The sequence below is a fragment of the Haemaphysalis longicornis genome, unplaced genomic scaffold (genome assembly GCF_048455015.1).
Source record: "Haemaphysalis longicornis isolate Haplotype H1 unplaced genomic scaffold, Haemaphysalis longicornis Haplotype H1 scaffold_1, whole genome shotgun sequence".
Classification (NCBI taxonomy): domain Eukaryota; kingdom Metazoa; phylum Arthropoda; class Arachnida; order Ixodida; family Ixodidae; genus Haemaphysalis; species Haemaphysalis longicornis.
In genome coordinates, this window is record NW_027526203.1 from 372781142 (window position 1) to 372802268 (window position 21127).

Genomic DNA, 21127 nt, shown 5'->3' on the forward strand with positions numbered 1-21127 from the left:
GATCATGTGGTCGCTGCCGAGGTCCACCCCCGTGTTCCTACACGTGATCGTGATCGGTTCATTGTTCTTGACGAACGTTAGGTCGGGGGTGGTATCTCGGGACACGGAGTTACCAAGTCTCGATGGGTGAGCCGGGTCGGTTATTAGGGCATAGCCGAGTTCCGCCGCGTCTTGGGACAGGTTTCTGCCTTTCGCATTGCTTTTGACGTAGCCCCACGCCGTATCCATCGCGTTAAAGTCACCGCACGCAATCAGCGTGCTCTGGCCGGCCGTCGTGCTTGCCTTGTGAAGAATGGATTTGAACTTCTGCCGTCTCTGCGATGGATTACTGTAGATGTTCAAAATGAAGATGCTGTTTCTTCTTTGCTTGGTCGGTGAGGCGCGCGGTTCGGTGAGCGTGTGTTCGATCTTCACGTTGCTTAGCCAGTGTTCAACGAAGGTGAGTCCCTTCCTGACCAGGGTGCACAGGCTCCTGCCATCGGGCGGGCCCGCGTGCACCCTGTATCCTGGAAGGGACGGCTTGTCCGTTAGCGCTTCTTGAAGTAGAAGCACGTCGGGCTTGCGCGCGGCGTGCACAATGTGTTGCTGCACCAATGCCCTCTTCTTGACGAGGCCGCGGAAGTTCCACTGCTACACTGTTATGCCTGTGGGGTTGGTGGCCATGATAGTCCTAGTCGGAATTCTCCGAATTGCGGCACTTGGTTGACTGGCTGCTGTATGGGCGCGAACGTTGCGTGGCTTAGTATTAGTTGCACGCTTCTTTCCAAATTGTTGAGTCTGGTGACGTTCTTCGTTTGAAAGCCGTCTATGGCGTCCTTTATCGACTTGATCATACCCTCCAGGCTGTTGAGTTTGGCCTCGACGTTGTTGTTGCTGCTGCCAGGGCTGCAGTCGCTCACGTTGCTCTTGGTCTTGCGCAATTTAGCGGCCCTCTTCTTCGGTGCCGGTTCCTTGTCTTCAGCGGCCGTTGTTTCTTCGCCCTTGTTGTTGCCGCTCGGACTCAATCTTTGCTGTTCGACGTTGCGGAGAGCGTAGCGGATCTTCGCGATTTCCTTGGTGAGGTTGTTGATGGTGGCTCTCAGGGCCGCGTTCTCCTGTCTTAGGGCCTCGTTGATCTCTCGTTCCTTGGTTGAAGCTTTGTCATCTTTCTTGGTGTTGTCGCTCAGATTGGTCTTCATGACACCTCGCGCCGTGTCGGCCCAACTGACTGTCTCGCGCGACGGTGATCTTTGGGTTCCCATTTTTCGCGCGTCTCTGCTCTGGCTCCTAAAACTGCGATCTCTCGACTATGCGCGGTTTCTCGATGGCGTCCTTGACTGCGCTCAGCTGGCTGGTCTAGTGGCGCGAAGTCGCTCTCCGACGGAAGCTGGCTGCTGACCTTTCGGCGCTCCCACTGCCGCTTGCGGATGACGTAGGGTACCTTGAATATGGCTTTACAATCTCTCGCGGCGGTCGGGTGAGCGCCACCGCATAGTTTGCATTTGGGGGTGCAGTTGTGGTCTTCTTTGGGGTTTGCTTCGCCGCAGCCCCTGCAGATCCTGCTGGTTGGCGTCGGGCACACGTCCTTGCGGTGTCCGACCCTGCCGCACTGGTGGCAGACGTCAGTTTGCTTTCTGTACAGGTGGCACGGTATGAGTGTGACGCCGTATCGGACAAAGTTCGGTACCTTGGGTCCTCTGAAGGCTACGATGATCGTGGTCGTGTTGCCGATTCGGTTAGCGCCTACGGCGAGTGGGTTTCTGTGGTTGACGATGTTTCTGTCCAGTTCTTCGGTGCTCGCATCGACAGAGATTCCTCGGATTACGCCCTTCACACTGTCGTACGGCGCCGTGCGGTACGCGCTGACTTCAAAGGTCTTGTCTTGAATGTTGTTCGTTTGCAGACTTGCGTAGCGGACGGCGTTTTCTTCCTTGGGCGTGCTGACTACCGTTATGTTTTGTTGCGCGTTCGGGCAGATGGTATCCGATGCGCTCTCTTCACTCGTAATCTTCGCCGCGGCAAGAATGGCCGTGGCGACGGTCGTGGTGCCAATCTTGGTGATGTCAAGTGCCCCTCGTGGTCTGATCACACGATCTTGCTTTCCTCCAGTGGCATGGCTGGCATTCTCGCTGCCTTGATGACCGAGGCTCGAATGTTCTTGTTGTCTTTCGCTTTCTTGTTGACATGGTTGTTGGAGACGGCGAGCTTCGCGACAAGGTTTTGTTGACGGAGTCTCGACATGCGTTCCCCCGCGAGCGTACAACCGGCGTCGCTGTGGAATTCCTCGGGTGAAATGTCTTCGATTTGAAGGGGGAAGTATCCACCATCTCGGGACTGAACGGCGGCCGCCGAGGCGGCGAGCCGCGGCAGGTGCGACGGCGACGAGGCCTAGCGCTCGTAGAACACGCCGAGGCTTAGCGGCCCCTCGAACGGCGGTGGTAGCAAATGTCCGATAATTCGGCGAAGAAGGCGTACCTTTGGGAACTTTTAGTGTCCGTCGGTGCCCCTCGACTTTTCGAACATATTCAGACAGAGAAAACTTCGATTAGAAAAAAATAGCACTGCGAAATTAATCATAAATGATGGAGCCGATGTGAACGCGTCCGCTCGCTTCGGCTATCGCAGCGCAGGGATGTGTTTAGAACTAGGGTAACAAAAAAAGACGGAAAAGCCAATGCACTCGCCATTTGTACAAGTGCGGCACGCAGACACACAGCTGGCTGGCGCCGCATCTTTTCAAAGTGCTACGAGGTGTGCCGCGCCTCCGCCAGATGGCGCCACGGGTCCCGCGACCGAGAGAAGACGAAGTGAAACATCCCCCTCGCGAGGGGCACGATCAAATGCAGAGCATTTCCGGGGGCGCACGACGTTAAGTAGTTTGCGTTATGTTAATGTTGTTGCACTTGTGGCAACTGCTGACGAGAGAGCGCTCGTAAGCAGTAATTTGAATGAGTCAACGATATAAGGCGCGTTCGTAGCGTCCCATTCTGTGTCGGCTTTGTGGCGCAGTGGGTAGAGCACCATGCACATTGCGTTCCGCCCGCAGGGTCGAGGGATCGAAACCGGGCGCCGGATAGTATTTTTTTTTATATAGTAGGGAGGGTGTGGACTACGGACGTCAACGCGGGTGACATCGTGAGTTACTGAAATGCTCTGCATTTAAAAATCAAATTGGGGGGTTTGCGCCGAAGCTACACTTTGGCTATAAAGCACGCCGTACTGGAGAGCTCCGTAATAATTTCAACCACCTAAGGGTCTTTACCTTGTGCTTAAACCTCTAGGCCCGGGCGTTTTTGTGATGATCATGTTCAGAAAGTCAAGAACGAACTTGCTCAAACTGCAGGGATAAGTAGCCGTTAGCGTTAATTGGTACCAACCAATGTAAAGCTTCTGTTGGATATCACGTACCTGTTCACATTAAAGAGCATTCTCTCTCTCTCTCTCTCTCTCTCTCTCTCTCTCTCTCTCTCTCTCTCTCTCTCTCTCTCTGTTGGATAGCTCCTGATACAAGTAACACTTAAATTACTCCCACTTGGTATGATGTACGCCCAATGCTTTAAGCTAACAAAATATTTACCTTTTCCAGGGGAAGGCGTTATGTGCGATATATAACAAAAAAGTGACGCATTGGGAAGTAACGATGAGGCATTGGTTCACTCGAAATACCATAGCACTCTGTAGCCAACCTCTTTTAGATGCGAAGCATCTCATGCTCGGGGCTGTGTCCCTCCCGCCCTTGTTGTTGCCCGCCGTCCGCACTCTACTGCGCATGCGCGTCTCTTCAGCCCCGTCAGGGTTGTGGCTGACGTCAGCGCAGGCCACTATAAAAAGAAACAGTTAGGCGGCGTCCGGTTTCGATCCCACGACTCTCTGGCCGCAACGGGAGGTACGTGGCGCTCTTCCCACTGCGCTACAAACCGAGACGGGAGCATGTGCTACGAACGCGCCTTATGTCCTTCATTCATTCAAACTACGTCCAGAAGCTATTGATACAACGAAGGCACGCGAAGCTGAACGTAAACAGAAACGACGAACCGAAAACTTCAGAGGAGGATGTTGAATTTCCTGCGGGAAAGCTGTGGCGGGAAGCGCCACGCGCCTTGCAGCTCAACCAGAGAAGAGGACGAAGAAGGCAGGCAGCGGGGTAGGAGCGTGAGCACGCAATAAAGAAAAACGAGAACCAGGAGGTGTTCGATCAGGTAACGCGGGTGTCGGTCTCTTCGCTGTCTCTACATTTCTACACTACATTCCCATTCGTGCTCCGATAAATGAAACAAAACATAACGGCAACACAATGGAACCTACACGGAACCCCCATGATGCTTCGCATCCTCCTCATGGTTCCCCACGGGAAGATGGTGTAATTTTTTTTTCTAACACTGAACACGGTACAGGGCAGAAATTCAGGGAAGCTTGCACTCACGCGCATGACTTAAATGGCGAAGCTGTTGTAAGTGAGCATTTCAGGACACATAGTTAAGTTTCAGTATCATTGTTTATTTGCGTAGTTGCGGTGCTAGTGATCGTCGTCACATGCTGCTGCTGCTGATGATGATGACGTTACTTGGTGAATGGCACATCCCCAAACACGGGATTGGCCAAACATCAGGGGTATGAAAAAAGATCTTATTTATAGGCTGTATTTATGTACAGGCTGTAAGTAGGAAATTTAAAGAGGTTGAAAATACTTTTTGAAAGTAAAACCAAAGATAAAAAAGAACTGGGAAAACCTCAAACCAATTAAGTAAATTGCCAGCGTAAGGGAATCCAGTCAGAGCGGGACCCGCCGCGGTGGCTCAGTGGCTAAGGCGTTGCGCTGCTGAGCACGAGGTCGCGGGTTCGTTTCCCGGCCGCGGCGGCCGCTTTTCTGATGGAGGCGAAAAGCAAAAACACCCGTGTGTACGAGATTTCGGTGCACGATAAAGATCCCCAGGTGGTCAAAATTAATCCGGAGCCCTCCACTACGGCGCGCCTCATCGCCTGCGTTGCGTCGGCGCGTTAAACCCCACGATCAATCAATCAATCAGTCAGAGCGGGAATCGATTAGAGTATTCTGTGAAGCTCAGAAGGGCTATCGAAAAGGTCGTCGTCTTCTTCGCGGCGACTGCTGGATATAAAGTCATCCTCAGCTTTGTACACTTCCACCTGCTCAACTGGCGAAGCTTGCACTAAGTGGCGCGTGGCTTTAACCATAGCGAAGCTGCGGGATTTCTTTATACGTGAGCACTGAAAACACATCACTACGCAATTGTAAATTTTTGAATTATTTATTTACTTGTTGCGTCGTTACTTTGCTCTGTGCTAGTAAACATCGTCATATGCATTGATATCATCGTCTTCCTCATGCCAAGCATTACGTGCGCAGTAGCGCTTGAGAACAGCGCTGGCAGGTTTTTTTCTGGTTTTTTTTTTTGTTTTGTTTTTGTGAAGCCGCTGCGCGAACCTGGGGTTCGGCGGTGGCTACGAGGCACGCGCTCATGAGCGCTCGGCCTTTTCTCACTCCTCGTGGTTTTTTCTTTCTTTTTTCTTTTGCTAAAGCCACTGCACGTGCCGGGAAAGCTCGGCGGTCGCCGCGAGGCACGCGCTCACGAGCGCTCCGCATTTTCTTGGTATTTTTTCCCGCGACAACAGCTCCGCTGTTAAAGTTCTCCGCCCTTATACCTCGTGGAGACGGTCCACCAGCGAAGCTGAAAAGGGGCGGCCACGGTGTTTATCTTAAGGTTTATCACGCGGGCATATCACAGTAATTTTGAAATATGATACGCATTTATGTGTCACTTTACACGTCCCTTTATGTTGAGCAGTGAAGACACGCGCACGTTTGGCTTGAATTTATCACAACGTTTATTAAATGCCGCTCATGTGGCTTCGCAAAATTTTCTTTTCCTTTTTTTTTTTTGTTTCTTTTGCAAAAAAAGGCATTTTCTCTCTGGTCTGCATGGATATATTTTTTAGGTTGAACACAGTTGCTACTCTTTTTTATGTTTATGCTTGTGTTGCACAGCCATTATTTTTATATGCGCACTTTAGCCATTGTACCCACGCCGCCCACCACGCTGCTTACGCAGATTTATGCCCAAGTCCTACCCACCCAGTGGGCAAACAAACGAAATGCAAATGAAATTCAACGGAAAGTAATTCAACGGGAACACACTCCTGCAGTTTTATTCAGGGGTGGAAAAGGAAGCTGAAAACAGCAGTTTTTTTTTTTTTTTGTCGCTAAAGAAGCAGCCCAGCGACACCTGTTCTTAGGCTATACATAAGGCAGACATTCTAACGAAAGGAAGTATATAATGGCTTTAAAGGGACATTCACGGGTAGGGTTTTTAGTATGACCCTTCTGGTGGTAAGAGCCGTAGCACATACGTCTCTGAAGTGACACTGCGGCATCGATAGCTCATGATCTGCTCGGGCCAGTGATACCGATACCGTTCTCCAGAAAAGATGCTTCTGCCCTAGCGTCCAAGGCTGCCTGGAGATTTCAGCGATCTATGTGGGCTGTTGCGCCGCAACATTACGCGCCGCTTCACTCCATAGACCCGCACGGCACCTTTAGGATGCCTGACGGACTTTCCAAGCATGACGAAGTGGTTCTTCACCGCGTGCGGCTAAATGTCGCTTACACGAATTATTTTCGATCCAAGATGAAACAGGCCGCTTCCCCCTTCTGCACTCTTTGTGACGTGCGCGAGGACTTGAACCACGTATTATGTGAGTGTACGCGGTATAGAGCAGCTAGAACGTCCCTTCTAGTGTCCTTGGGTCGACCGCTTTCTAGAGGACTAACTCTAAGTGACGTGCTAGGCCCTTGGTCGAACGCTAAACGAGCATCTCGGGCGACAAAAGCTCTATTGTCTTTCCTGCGGAGCACAGGACTTGATCAGACTCTTTAAACAGGACTCTCTTAATGAGCGCGTCATCTTCATCACAGTCATTATCATCATCTGTTCATTGATTTCATTTTTTCATACATCTGCTGTAGCAAGCTAGGCGCCTTGGCCAGGCTAACCTCACCAGTATCATTAAAGACTATTCTCTCTCTCTCTCTCTCTAAATAAAGGTTTTACTCAAATGAACAATGTTGTAGGGCTAATAATAAGATCTTCGAATGCACTGTGCACCCCGTTGATAAATTGATTGGTGAGAAACCCTTTCTTGTTTGGTTAAAATTTGTGTGGGTTTGTCTGGTGAATGTAAAAATTGGGCACCTACACAGGTAGCAAACGGCATACTCAAAAGATTCTGCAGCATTTGAAACAATAGCTACAGATCGGCAACCTCTTCGAAATATTTTCCAACTGTCTTCAATATGTACGTTACGCTCTGTATCAATGAAAGCGCATTTTGGCACCTTACTACCGTAAAGCGCCATGCTCGGGGATTTTCAGTGCCGCAGGAGAGCCTTATTATTGTACTGTTTAATACCGGTTAGTCTGCCTTTCCACCACGTACCTGTATGACTAATAACTACAATCGTGGAAGCAAAGGAGGTGAATGGCGAGGCCAAGTGCATCATTTAACTAAAAATATGATAGTCTGCACTGTGGCATTACGCAATTCAAGCTCGACATTTTGCACTGCATGATGTCACAGCACCAACGAAATTTTTAATCCGATTGCCCTTGTTATTTGGGCCTTCACTTTCGTCAAATTTGCACCCTTAGGCACAGCAGTTATTCTTTCAGGATCATTTTGGCACTGCAGAGACGCGTAATTTTTTTAAACTGAGGATGCTTCCACTTTTTAAGTGAATAGAGAGGCCACACAAAAGCAGCTGACTTGCAGTGTTACCTTCACTAACTCGTTGCATCAGCACTAGCGTGCATCATAGTAGATGAATAGCCTGTGCATGCTACCACAAGGGCACTTTACTTTGGAGAAAATGGGGCACGCGCCAAATTAAGACCACTGCGGCGAAGTTTTTGCCTCTTGCAGCTCACGCAGTTTAGGGTAACCCAACTTTGAAGGCCAAGCCACAGTCATTATGCGCCTTAAGATTGCCCACCCACCACCCTGGTACATTTAAGCCTGTCCATTCAAGACCCACGTTAAGCCCAGGTACATAGAAACCCACCACTCAAGCCCATCGTCATTCAAACCCATTCGGTGTCGCTCATTGCAGTGTTCTTGGGAGATGGATAGAGAGGGAGAAAAAGAAAAAAAGAAAGAAAGAAAGAAAGAAAGAAAGAAAGAAAGAAAGAAAGAAAGAAAGAAAGAAAGAAAGAAAAGGGGAGGGGAACAAAAAGAGCGGCCCTGCCCCCCCCCCCCCCCCTCCTCCTCCCAAGAAGAGCAACTGCTCCTCAAGAGCGACAGCGGCATGGAACTGTCTTCACTGTCCATACTGATCCGCCCCCGTATTTCGCGAGGAGTCGTATTGCTCTCCCTCGTTCCACTTCCCCAAGTGGGAAGCAGGGCAACCCGCTACTCTCTCTAATGAGGAGCGTCCGCCTGCACACCGTTCCCCTCTTCACCTTAATGAGGAACGGGTCGTGACGACGGCAGGATGTGACGGCGTACGCTCGTACACGGGGACAAGTTCTTGCTCGAAGCCAGGCGTGAATCATATTCGGCGACAAAGAGGACAAAATACTTCCACTTATAAATTTACGGCAGCTCCCAGAAGGGGTGCTAAGAAATGGCTCTGAAGCAAAATTAACAGGAGATTGAGAAGACAAAGAGTCACATGACGTCCCTGTGCAAAAATGAGCAGAAGATTGACGTTATATTTTGGCAGGAACAGAAAGCGGAAGGGAAATAACTGAAGACAAAGTCGAGCAGGACTAACCGCACTGGATCGTTTATTGTTGGCTTGCATGTGGCACTACACAGGTCATTGCCGGGTTTTTTTTTTTTCATTCTGGCTTCTTTCTATCCGAAATAAACGTATAAGAGAGCCACTCAAAGGTACACACTGCTTTAGTACCCCAACATGGCGTTTACGCTGGCGTCCTGCCATACTAGTATCTTGTCACGTCTTACTGTTTATGCTGAAATATTCGCAATATTTTTGAGCGAATAAAAGAGCCAAAGGCGAAATGCAAACTCTAAACTGCCACAACTGGGGCAGAAGACCGTACGAACGCTTGTCGTGCCTCTGCCTGTTGCGGTCACCCACAGTTTATGTTTCGCCTTTGGATCGTTTGACCATAACCAACCAACATTCCCAGGAACAGGCTCTTCTAATCTAAGATGTCAGGCGCTATTCAGCACGCCACCAAGATGTTGGGAGTTTACCCCACGAGCCCCCCCATCCGATTTGCTTAGGTACCTCCACTAGCCAATTGCGAACGGTTGTGTTAAACGAAAAAGGTGCTGCGTATCTTCTTTTTTGGGTTGTACAGTTAAACCTGGATGTACCGAACCTCTATGTAACGAATTAATGGATTTAACAGTTTTTCAATTCCCCATTTCCACCCCGAGAGAGAGAGAGAGAGAGAGAGAGAGAGAGAGAGAGAGAGAGAGAGAGAGAGAGAGAACGATCCTTAATGAAACTGGCGATGTCAGCCGAGATAAGCTGCCTTGCTTGCTACGCCAGATGAGTGCGATGACGATGATGATTATAATGATGAAGAGGAACGCATGATTCCAACTATTTACAAAGTCTGATCAAGACTTGTGTAATTTAGGTACGCCAATAAGGCTTTTGCAGCACAAGAGGCACGTCTGGAAGAATTCCAGGGACCTATTACGTCCCTCGGTTCTATTCCTACGGAGAGCGGCCGGCCCAGAGACACAAAGAGAGACACTCTTTGTGTACTAAATGGGGCAAATAAAAAATGAGGTGTTGCAGATCTTCACGTTCATCACACTGTGGGCGCAGAGGCGAAGTGGATTGGCGGATCTTGTAACAGAAGTATCGCGTGTAAGAGACATGCAACCGCATACGGTGGAGTGCTGCTTCATCATGCTTGGATATTCCAGGTGGCACCTTAAAATTAGAATGTGGGTCGATAGAGTAGAGGGACGCGTAATGGCAGGATGCGTCAGACCGAATAGATCGCTGGATGCTCCATGCCACACTGGATGCAAGTGCTGGAGCATCTTTCCTAGAAAATGTTACCGGTATTTTTTTTTTATCCACGTTGGATGCCGCAGCGTCTTCCTTAACATTTTCATTTATCCCGCAACGGGCAGGGAGTCACTGGAGTGCTATTTGATGGTGCGCTTGCAGAGCTTGAAGATGCAGAGCTTGTACATCAAGCACAAGCTGATCTTTGGGGAAAGACGCCATACATTGCAGTGCAGCCCGCGAGTCCGTGAAGATGGCCCACACGCGTGCCGGCTGCTCGATGGTGTGAGCCAAGGCCAGCCGCAGAGCTGCAAGTTCGGTAGCCGTAGACGATGTTTTGTGGATGAGCATGGCACTGAGGGTGGTGCGTGATGAAGGCATCCACACCGCGACAGTGGATGATGTGGGTGACACCGATCCGTCAGTGTACAGATGTGTGTGACGTGTGTATATGTTGTAGATACATTCAAGGGCAAAAACCCGTAGAGCGGCAGGCGGAATGTGTTCCTTGCGTGTAATTCCGGGTACTGTGGTCACTGTTTTATTGGGCGGGAACATCCAGGGTGGATGGAGAGGAAGTGCTGGCGGCTGGTAATGCTGCGGCAGGAAGTCACACACTTCCGTGACCGAACTTGGCGCTAAAGGGTGGTCACATTGCCTTACCACAATCCGCAGTCGCACGCGAAGAAGCTCCTGCGTGCCGAGAGCCAAAGGTGACAGGAGTCGGCATTCCATCGGTGTTCCCACAGTAGAGGTCCTTTCGGAACATCAATACAGGTCCTCAAGATCTGTGCTTGCATGGACTCTAGAGCATTTATCGTGCCTTTAGAAAGAGGCACCAAAACAGCGGTGTTGTAGCGTATGAGGCCAACTCAGAGAGCTTCGTAGAGCCGAAGGAGAAAGTTAACAGAGTAACCGCCGGAGTTACTGGAAAGCATACTGAATATGCGGGCGATTGATGTAAGCTTCTCTTCGAGATGGTGGACATGAGGTGACCAGGTAAGTTACCTGTGGAATGTCACCCCCAGAAACCTATAGCCGGGAACGTATGGGATGACATTGCCTCCAACAGTAAGCCCGTAGTGCGTGAGGCCCCGCTTCGTAAAAGCCAACACAGCACAATTGCTGGCCGATATTTCCAATCCTTGGGCTGCCAAAAACGATACAATGGAGTTGATTGCTCGCTGCAGTCTCGACCGTAGCACACGCCTGTTACGGCAAGAACTCCATATGCAGGTGTCGTCCACGTACAGGGAGATTTTGACCATCTGCGGCAAGCATTTTTCCAGGCCTCTAATGGAGATGTTGAACAGCGTGGGGCTTATCATCCCGCCCTGAGGAACACCTCGGGTCACTCTGTATAGTGCTGAGTCACCGCGGTTTGTTGACATGTATACATACCTATCGGAAATATAGTCTGATAGCCATGCATACATGCGGCCTCCGATGCCTGAAGATTTTATAGCCGAGGGAATAGCATCATGCGCTACAAAGTCATAGGCTGATTTGATGTCCAGGAAAACACGGTAATGGTGATGTTCCGCCTATGCTTAGCTTGTTTGATGCCTGTTGCAAGGGCATCAAATCGATGCCCTTATTATCTGGCATTATCGATGCTGCAACGACCCTTGCGGAAACCAGACATCGGTGCAGGGTATACATTTCTGACTGTCAGATCCCAGTAAGCGATAAAGCCCCATCTTCTGCATCAGTTTGCCGACACAGCTCAGGAGGGCTATGGGGGCAGTAAGACTCTATGGCAGTTGGAATTTTCCCTGGCTTCAAACTGGCGAAATGCGGGCGCGTTTCCATTTTGGAAACACGCCCCCATTTTGGCGAAAGTATCCGTGTCGCATCGCGGATATTTTGCTTTGTTTGTATATAGATGTATATAGTTTTTTTTTACTATATTCCGCTGCTGTAAGAAATCATGTGTATATATATGTGTGCTTGTGTACTATACAGAGCAAGTAGTTACTGAGCGTGCATGCGATCTTTCAGCCGCTGCTGTCTCAATGTACTTAATCTAACCTTGTGGTTCTTTAGGGCAAGTATTGTACCTTTTGTATACTCCAATGCCTGGAGTAGCCAGCTCCTGTTTGGGTTGGAGCTAAACTCTCCAATAAATAATTATTTCTCTCTCTCCATTTTGGCTCTAGATGGCCGGTCTCTTATGAGCCGTTAAAAATGTTTAGGAGGCACCTTTTCCCCTTTTCGCCTAAATGCGAAAGGGTTGTATAATTGACGTCGTCCGGACCTGGACACGTGGATTTCTTGATTGAGGCCAGTGCAGCCAGCAGTTCTGCCATTGAGAATGGCACGTCCATGGGAGACGACATCGCTGGGAAATCGCCGCTCTGGGGCGAAAGCTATGGTAGTACAGGTGTCGGCGCCATGGTAATTTTCCTACAGACGGCGTTAGCAACGTGTAGGTCAGTCGGGTTTGTGCTGGGTGCGATGGAGCTAAAGGGGTGCAGTTGACTCGATGGGGCCCGCAGGCTTCGAACCAGCTAAGTGCCATATTCTGGAAAGCGGCTTCCTCGGGTCCAGCTTCGAGCAGAAGGACTCCCATTCGCGCTTGGCAAGCTTGGTCCGCCTCTGGACCGCCCTCTGAGCACGCCTGGAAGCTCGGATGTCCTCAGGCGCTTGCGTCCGACGGGCTTGTCTTTCTGCTTGTCGACGCACTGCTTGAAGCCTCTCGAACTCTGCGTCAGCAGCGCTGTATTTATGTGGCAACCTCTGCACGTTAGTGCCAGACTTCCGAGCTCTGGACATTCAAGCCCATGTGTTTGCGACCTCTATGTAACGAAACGTTGCGGCGGTTAACCTCGATGTAACGAACTGGGCAAGCTGATCAGTCGTTGTTTCTTTCCCTTTTACTCAAAAATAGGCCTTAGAAATGAACTAAGTTAGCGAATACAAGCAGCAGCCAGCAGGAATGAAAACGTCTGGAATTGCCTAAAAACAAAATTCGTCATGAGGGTGATGATGATGAACGGAGCGGCTAGAGCCATCCCGTAGCTAACGTAGCGCCCACTTCTGGTTTTGCCTGTGGAGCAAGAGTAACTACACAACTTTTTTTACGCCCGCACCGCAAACTACCGTGCGTTTCCACGTGTGAGTGCTGTTTCGGTTCGAGATTTAAGTTTTGAGGAGCTACGCCGTCCTATCCACGTGTAGTCGTGCGTCTCCACTGCTATCGGTGATATCAGTTCGTTGGTGATAAATTCTGCTGTCACAAAACAAAAGGTTGCGCCTTCTTAAAACAAGGCCACAATTTTAAATGCCGTCTGCGCTGGCGACAACGAACAATGTCGCCGCCTGGTACAGTATGCCAGCTAGCACCCTCTCAACAATACTGAGGGCGGTAAAGAGCACCAAGATCGCCCTTTCACCATACGTTTGGTTCTTGAAACACGTTAAGGCGTCGAAAAGTGTCAAAAGGCGAAAGTGATACTTAAGTTACGTTTTTTAATGTGGGTGCAAGTAACCTCGCATCTCTAGAGCCCCGTATAGTGCCGAAGCTCATGCGAAACCAGCAGGCGCAACAAACGCAGTTTTTCGCTGTGAAATAAATCTATGAGGGGTGAGTTCATATTCACTATTGTCTAGCACTTTGACTTCGTTTCTGCTTCATTCCAGCGAGCCTTAACTAAAAACCTGCATGTAACGAACACTTGCCAACTTGCCAACTTTTGTCAACTTCGTTAGATCCAGGTTTAACTGTACATCCTTAAACCATTTGAATAGGTCCACAACACTGCAGGGACCCTAAATGACCAATCAGTGCGTTCACGAACATTTCACGAATTGCGAAGGCCGAACATATGCTCAGATTATAAAATGAGATCTGCGCTGAGACACCATGCAATGCCAAATTTCATTCTTGCCCAGGCCACCCTATTAAGAGTGGCTTTAGCTTGTCGATTGTGTGCGTGCATGCATGTGTGTGCATGCGTGAGTATGTATATGTGTGCGTGTGCGTGTGCGTCTGGGCACCTGTGCGTGCGCGTGTGCCTGCGTGCGTGTCTGTGTGTGTGTGCGTGCGTCTGTGTGTGTGTGTTTGTGTGTGTGTTGTTTGTGTGCGTGTGCGTGTGCGTCTGTGCGCGTGAATTTATGTGTGTGTACGTGTGCGTGTGTGTGCGCGTGTACGTGTGTGCGTGCGCGTGTGCGTCTGTGCGCGTGAATTCGTGTGTGTGTACGTGTGCGTGTGTGTGCGCGTGTGTGCGTGTGGGTGTGCGTGTGTGTGCGTGTATGTGTGCACGCGCGTGTGTGGGCGCATGTGCGTGTGCGTGTGTGTGTGCGTGTGCATGTGCGTATCCGTGCGCGTGCGGGTGCGTGTGTGTGTGCGTGTCTGCGCGGAGCGCGTGCGCTTGTGTGTGTGTGTGTGTATGCGTGTGCGTGTGGGTGCGTGCGTGTATGTGCGCGCGTGCGTGTTAGCGTGCCTGCGTGCGCTTGTGTGTGTGTGTGTGTGTATGCGTGTCCGTGTGGGTGCGTGCGTGTATGTGCGCGCGCGTGCGTGTTAGCGTGCCTGTGTGCGCGTGCGTGCATGTGTGTTTGTGTGTGTGCGCGCGCGTGCGTATGTGCACGTGTGCGTGCGTGCGTGTCTGTGTGCGTGTGTGCGTGTGAGTGTGTGTGTGTGCGTGCGCGCGTGTGCGTGTGTCCGTGCATGCGTGCGTGTGTGTTTGTGTGTGTGTGTGCGTGTGCGTGTGCGTGCGCGTGTGCGTGCGTGTGTGCGTGTGTGCGCGCGTGCGCGCGTATTTGTGTGCGTGTGTGTGTGTGCGCGCACGTGCGTACGTGTGTTTGTGTGAGGGCGCGTGCGTGTGTGAGTGCGCGTGCGTGCGTGTATGTGTGTTTGTGTCTGTGCGTGCGGGTGTGTATGTGCGTGTGCGCGTGCGCGTGCGCGTGTGCATGCATGCGTGTCTGTGTGTGTGCGTGCAAGCGCGTGCGTGTGTGTACGCGTGTGTGTGTGGGTGCGTGCGTGCGTGCGAGCGTATGTGCGTGCGTGCGTGTGTTTGTGTGTGCGCGTGCTTGTGTGTGTGCGTGCGTGCGTCTTTGTGTGTGTGTTTGTGTGGGTGTTTGTGTGTGTGTGCGTGTGCGTGTGCGTGCGCGTGTGCGTGCGTGTGTGCGTGTGTGCGCGCGTGCGCGCGTATTTGTGTGCGTGTGTGTGTGCGCGCACGTGCGTGCGTGTGTTTGTGTGAGGGCGCGTGCGTGTGTGAGTGCGCGTGCGTGCGTGTATGTGTGTTTGTGTCTGTGCGTGCGGGTGTGTATGTGCGCGTGCGCGTGTGCATGCATGCGTGTCTGTGTGTGTGCGTGCAAGCGCGTGCGTGTGTGTACGCGTGTGTGTGTGGGTGCGTGCGTGCGTGCGAGCGTATGTGCGTGCGTGCGTGTGTTTGTGTGTGCGCGTGCTTGTGTGTGTGCGTGCGTGCGTCTGTGTGTGTGTTTGTGTGGGTGTTTGTGTGTGTGCGTGCGCGCGCGTGAGTGCATGTCTGTGTGTTTGTGTGCGTGTGCGTATTTGCGCGTGCGTGCGTGCGTGTGTGCGTATGCGTGTGTGCGCATGCTCGCGTGCGCGTGTGTGTACGTGTGTGTTTGTGTGCGCGCATGTGTGTGTGCGTGGGTGTGTGCCTGTGAGTGTCCGTGTGCGTGTGTATGCGCGTGTGCGTGTGTGTGCGTGTGTGGGTGTGCGTGTGCGCGTGTGTGCGTGTCTGTGCGCGCGCACGCGCGTGTGTGCGCGTGCGTGTGTGCGTGTGCGTGTGTGTGTGCGTGTGTGTGTGTACGCATGTGTGTATATGCATGCGTGTGTGTGTGTGCGTTTCGTGTGTGCGCGCGTCTGTGTGCGCGTGTGTGCGTGTCTGTGCGTGCGCACGCGCGTGTGTGCGTGTGTGTGGGTGCGTGTGTGTGCGGGTGCGTCGGTGTGCGGGTGCGCGTGCGTGTGTGCGCGCGCGTGTGTGTGGGCGCGTGTGCGTGTGTGCGGGCGTGTGCGGGCGTGTGTGTGCGTTTGTGTGTGTGCGTTTGTGTGTGTGTGTGTGCGTGCGCGCGTGTGCGTGCGCGCGCGCGCATGTGTGTGTGTGTGTGTGTCTGTGTGTGTCAAGTCAAGTCAAGTCAAGTCACCTTTATTTTGGTATCAACAACAACAACAACAACACAGATACCAGGGGCACAGACAAAAAGCCAGAGAAAGAAGGCTTGACGGGGTCTGCGCCCCTTTCGTAGTAATGTACAAAAAAAACTAATCGTGCGTGTGAAACGGTAACAAACTAATACACACAGTTGAAATTTTATACAGCAAACATTCTTGATCAGCACATGCGCGAAGACACATTTCAGACACAAAAATTAGAAATACTCTATAATAACAGTTTCACACAAAGGAATATCTACGTACAAAGCGAGTTAAGTAATGACGGCAATGTAAAGGAGAGCAACTGGCGACCATAATTTGTGCGTGTAAGGGGAATCACCCATGTGTCAGCATGGCGAGTATGACGAACAGGACAGTTTCGTTTCATAGTTGATAATTGATCGATGATAATGTTGTTTCGCTTCATTCCTGCGTAGTAACGCTTGACGAGCGTGTCATTATAAAATTGTGGAACAGCGCGGATACAAAGTTATTTAAAAATGGGTGCAGTGTGAGCATCATGCGGCAAGTTTGAAATAGCTCTCACAGCTTTCTTTTGTAAGATATGAAGTTTTGTTAAGTTTGACATTGTTGTGTTTCCCCAGACCAGCTGGCAGTAATTTAATTTGGATACAAAAAGGGAATTATAAATTATTAGCTTAACACTTGTTGGGAGATAGAAACGCAGCCTTGCAAGAACACCTGTAATACGCGTCTGTCACCTGTCTGTCTGTCTGTCTGTGTGTGTGTGTGTGTGTGTGTGTGTGTGTGTGTGTGTGTGTGTGTGTGTGTGTGTGTGTGTGTGTGTGTGTGTGTGTGTGTGTGTGTGTGTGTGTGTGTGTGTGTGTGTGTGTGTGTGTGTGTGTGTGTGTGTGTGTGTGTGTGTGTGTGTGTGTGTGTGTGTGTGTGTGTGTGTGTGTGTGTGTGTGTGTGTGCGTGCATGCGCGCGCGCTTCTCCCAGAAAGTCTGACCATTCGCCATTTCATTACCCCCGAAGAAAGCTCGGAGTTCAAGCATCGTCATCGTTAGACGGAAGGGTGCATAATTTTTCTGCGTAATTTTGCATGTCCATGCTCCCCTCTCTAAATCTAAACTGCTTCGTTGGTGTCGAGAGATGGCACAATCGGGTAGGCGCTGGCTTCACAACGCGAGGAAGCGAGGTTAGATTCGGACCACGGGAAGCGTTTTTTTTTTTCTTCCACGTCGCTTACGACCATCATCATCGTCAGAGAAAGTTGTCTTTCCTGCAGTGTGTTCTCGAAGCGACATGCGCGATCAGTGAGATGTAGACAGCTTCGCTTTAAAATATTCTTTTTAATTTGAAAAACTAGGCTTTCGGGATTCAGCGGTCATTAAATATCCCCAGGTGGTAAAAATTAATCCGCAGCGGCGCGCCTCATAGCCCAGGTGCAGCTTCGGTGCGTTAAACCACATAATCTTCAACAAGGCTGAGCTGAAGTACATAATAAAGAATACGCCGACCACCAGAGAAAATAAAACAACTAAAACAATGACGTTTCGGCACCCCGAACGGGAGCCTTGTTCACACTGTGTGTGAACAAGGCTCCCGAAGGCTGAGCTATTTACAATGCCCTCAAGAAAGACTAAAATAATGCAAACATTCGGGGGGTGAAATACAGCATGCCCAATGCATACTGACTTTTTTTACTGGATTTGTTGTTGTCTTGCTATTTTTCCCTAATACCATGTTCCTATCTCACGCGTACACGATTCAAAGCAGCGCTTGAGTACTTTTATGATCCCGCAAAGTAATGTACAAGGCCGTCCACTGTTGGTACGAACACGGCGCAGCGTGGCCGCGCTCCGAGGAGTGCCACCGCACAAGCCGCGGCCGCGCATCGAAGCTAAGCGGCGCAGGCGGGGCTTCGTGTCGTCTGGTAGTGCGGAAGCGCGCAGTGCTTGCTTTGCTGTGAAGCACGCCTAACTCCTTCATGCTTGTAGGCGTCTTAGCGCGCCGGACCGCCTTGCGGGAAAGCTCAATTTCCTCACGGCGGCAGGTTGTGGAGTTTCTGCGTACGATAACTGAGCGCTTTTTCTTTTCAGTTCCGCGGTCCCAGTTGCATGTATTGTTGCAAACATTTCACGACTGGCTTGGTTTGGTTTAATGAGAGATGCTGTATAGGAGCGCTCCGTGTAATTTCAGCCACCGGGATTTATTTTTATTTTATTCAGGATTTATTTATTCAGCCACCGGGATTTAACTGGCATTGCGCAGCACATGGGTGTCTGTGCACAGGGTCGGCCTTACCTCATTCGGCGCCCTGTGCGAACTGCTGCCAAGCCCCCCCCCCCCCCCCCCCCCCGTCTCCCTTCCCACCCATCAAACTCATTTTTACAGTGAATCTGTCTGTGTCTAGGATCCAGTAGGCCGTCTCCGATTACAGAACGACATGTAGACAAGAATACTAAGCGAGCGTAGCGCCGTTTTACGGGGCCTACTGAAATCCTGGAATTGTAAAACTGTGCGCCACACCTGCAGCGTACGGAAACGATCATAGAAATAATAAAAACGCCCGAGGGCCTTCATATTTTGATATAACACTGCTTATGTTGCCCCTGAAGAGATGCCTTCTCAGCAACAAATTTGGACGACTTTAATTGGCCTTTAATTGTAACCTGGCTATTCCACATTGTGCGTTGTACAGCGAAGCACGTCCGTCTACGGAGAGAGCATGATTACAGAAATGGCTATAACTCCTGTTTCATTGAAACTATCCCAAACTCAATTATAGGACAAGTAGCCGCTAAGACGGCCATACCATTACGCAAAATTTCATTTGCGTTTCAAAATTACATACTTCACAGTAAAGTTGTCAATATTAAGGAATTCCCGTCGGCTGTTAATACATGGGCTTTTACGGGTGGGAAGCGGACAGTTCATGCTTGCCCGCAGAAAGAAATTTCTGGTCTCTCCAAGTTTCATTTAGGTAATTAACTAGGAAGTGTACTCAATCGCAAATTTAGAACAAACGTGTATCCTTTTGTGCACGCCTTGGAGTACGCCATGATAAAAGCATATTGTCGCTCACGTTGCGGCTCAGCACCGCAGCTTCGCTGGGCATCCTTCTTCACAGAGCAGAAGGACACTGAACTTTTTTAAAAGCGAAAACTTCGCTGTATAGTGGGACCGATGGCGTCCTGTCAAAAATCTAATGCATTCTCCCATAGACTGGTTGGCCAACCGATAAGTTCGCATAAAAAACATTAAGAAAAAACAGTCAACTGGACCTGGAAAAATGTCTTCCCAGCAATGCATTTGTGTCTAGAGGTGAAGCCGACTTTCAAGGTATTGGTATAAGTTTGGTTTCTGTAAGCTGGCCTGTTCTGCATTGCGTATTCTGGAGTGAAGCATGGCCATCTACGAAGGAAGCATGATCACAGAAAACGGCTGTAACTCTTGTGTTGTCAAAAGTATACCGAAACAAGTTTCACGACAATTACCCGCTTAGGAGACTCTACATGCATGAAACGTGGCTTCTGTTGTGTTAAAACGGTAAGTTGAAAATCGTGAGAAAAGGAACGGTTCTGGATAAGACAGCACATGTAGCGATCATGAAGGAGTACAATAGTATAAATCTCATGAATCACGTATCGGTATGCATTTAGATTGTTCGTAAATGCGTTTACTTAGTGCGCAAAAAAGCGTCGCTTTAGCGCTTCTCTCAACTTTCTTTGGGAAGGGATGGTAGATTTTCTTATAATTACCTTTTTGCGATTGCTTCTTTTTCTTTTTCTGACTCATTTTGTTTTTTTTAGGAGGATGTCTAATCGTAGAACAAAAGTGTATTTGACAGTTCATTCCCGCGAGCTGTGTGTTTCGGTGGCTGAAGCCTGCAACGGGGGCTGCGAATCAATGCCCCAGCCAGAATTAGGTAGTCATGCATGACGCCGCCTAAAGGTCAGACCAGGTCACAGACCATGTACATTTCAAGCAGACCGTGCTGCTGAAAATGCACAAACAAAAGGAGGCTTGCCAGTAAAAAAAAACAAAGGTTAGTTGTATTAACCAATCTGCCAGACAACTGCAGTTACTCATCAAGAAGCTTGAGCGCACTAGCGAGGTCCCGATATTGACTGAGGGATTGTCTGAGTTTGTCCGTCTGATTTTGAACCTTCTGTTGACTGTCTGATCTTAACTTAAGCAACCCACCCGTGTTGGAGGAACGGATACGGCGGTCATTAAATCGAAGCGAGTTGTGCCATAGCTACTATCAAATAGCAGGAGCAGGAATAAGATCTCAAGTGCCCGACAAACATATGTCGGCAAACTCACTCATGAGTGCACTCACACCCCCCCCCCCCCCCCCCCACTCACCACTCACGAGTGAGTGGTGAGTGAGCCTTACCGTCGTTTTGACCTGGTGAGTGCGAGTGCGAGTGCGAGTGAGTGCTAGCGCCACTCACGGTGAGCCCCGTTCACCACTCGCGAGTGCGAGTTTCACTCGCGGCGAGCCACACTCAGCACTCGCGAGTGCGAGGGCCACTCGCGGCCGAGTGGAACTCACCATTCGTGAGTGCGAGTTCCTCTCGCGGTGGGCCCCGCTCAGCACTCGCGAGTGCGAAATCCACTCGCGGTGAGCCCCACTCACCATTCGCGAGTGCGAGTTCCACTCGCGGTGAGCCCTACTCACCACTCGCGAGTGCGAGTTGCACTCGCGGTGAGCTCCACTCGCCACTCGTGAGTGCGAGTTCCACTCGCGGTGAACCCCACTCACCACTCGCGAGTGCGAGTTCCACTCGCGGCGAGCCCCGCTCACCACTCATGAGTGGCGAGTGAACGCGCGCTTCTTGCGCGATGTGCGGGGCTAACCGCGGTGAGCATCACTCGCTGTTGGCATTCGTCGCAGGAGCCGCTTGCTGTGGTAATTGCTGCTGGCGATATCCACTCGAACGCACAGCCACTAGTTAATGGAACGACTGCCTTTAGCTTCGGGAATATGTGGCTACTCCCCTTTATAATTAAGGCACCGTGGAATCAACTCTCCAGTGACCTGTTG

General features: G+C 50.5%; 1 pseudogene; it reads right to left on the reverse strand.

Moving 5' to 3' along the window:
* Window positions 1–638: 638 nt before the first annotated feature.
* LOC144160523 (uncharacterized) lies at window positions 639–19192 on the reverse strand (annotated as a pseudogene).
* Between the last annotated feature and the right edge of the window lie 1935 nt (window positions 19193–21127).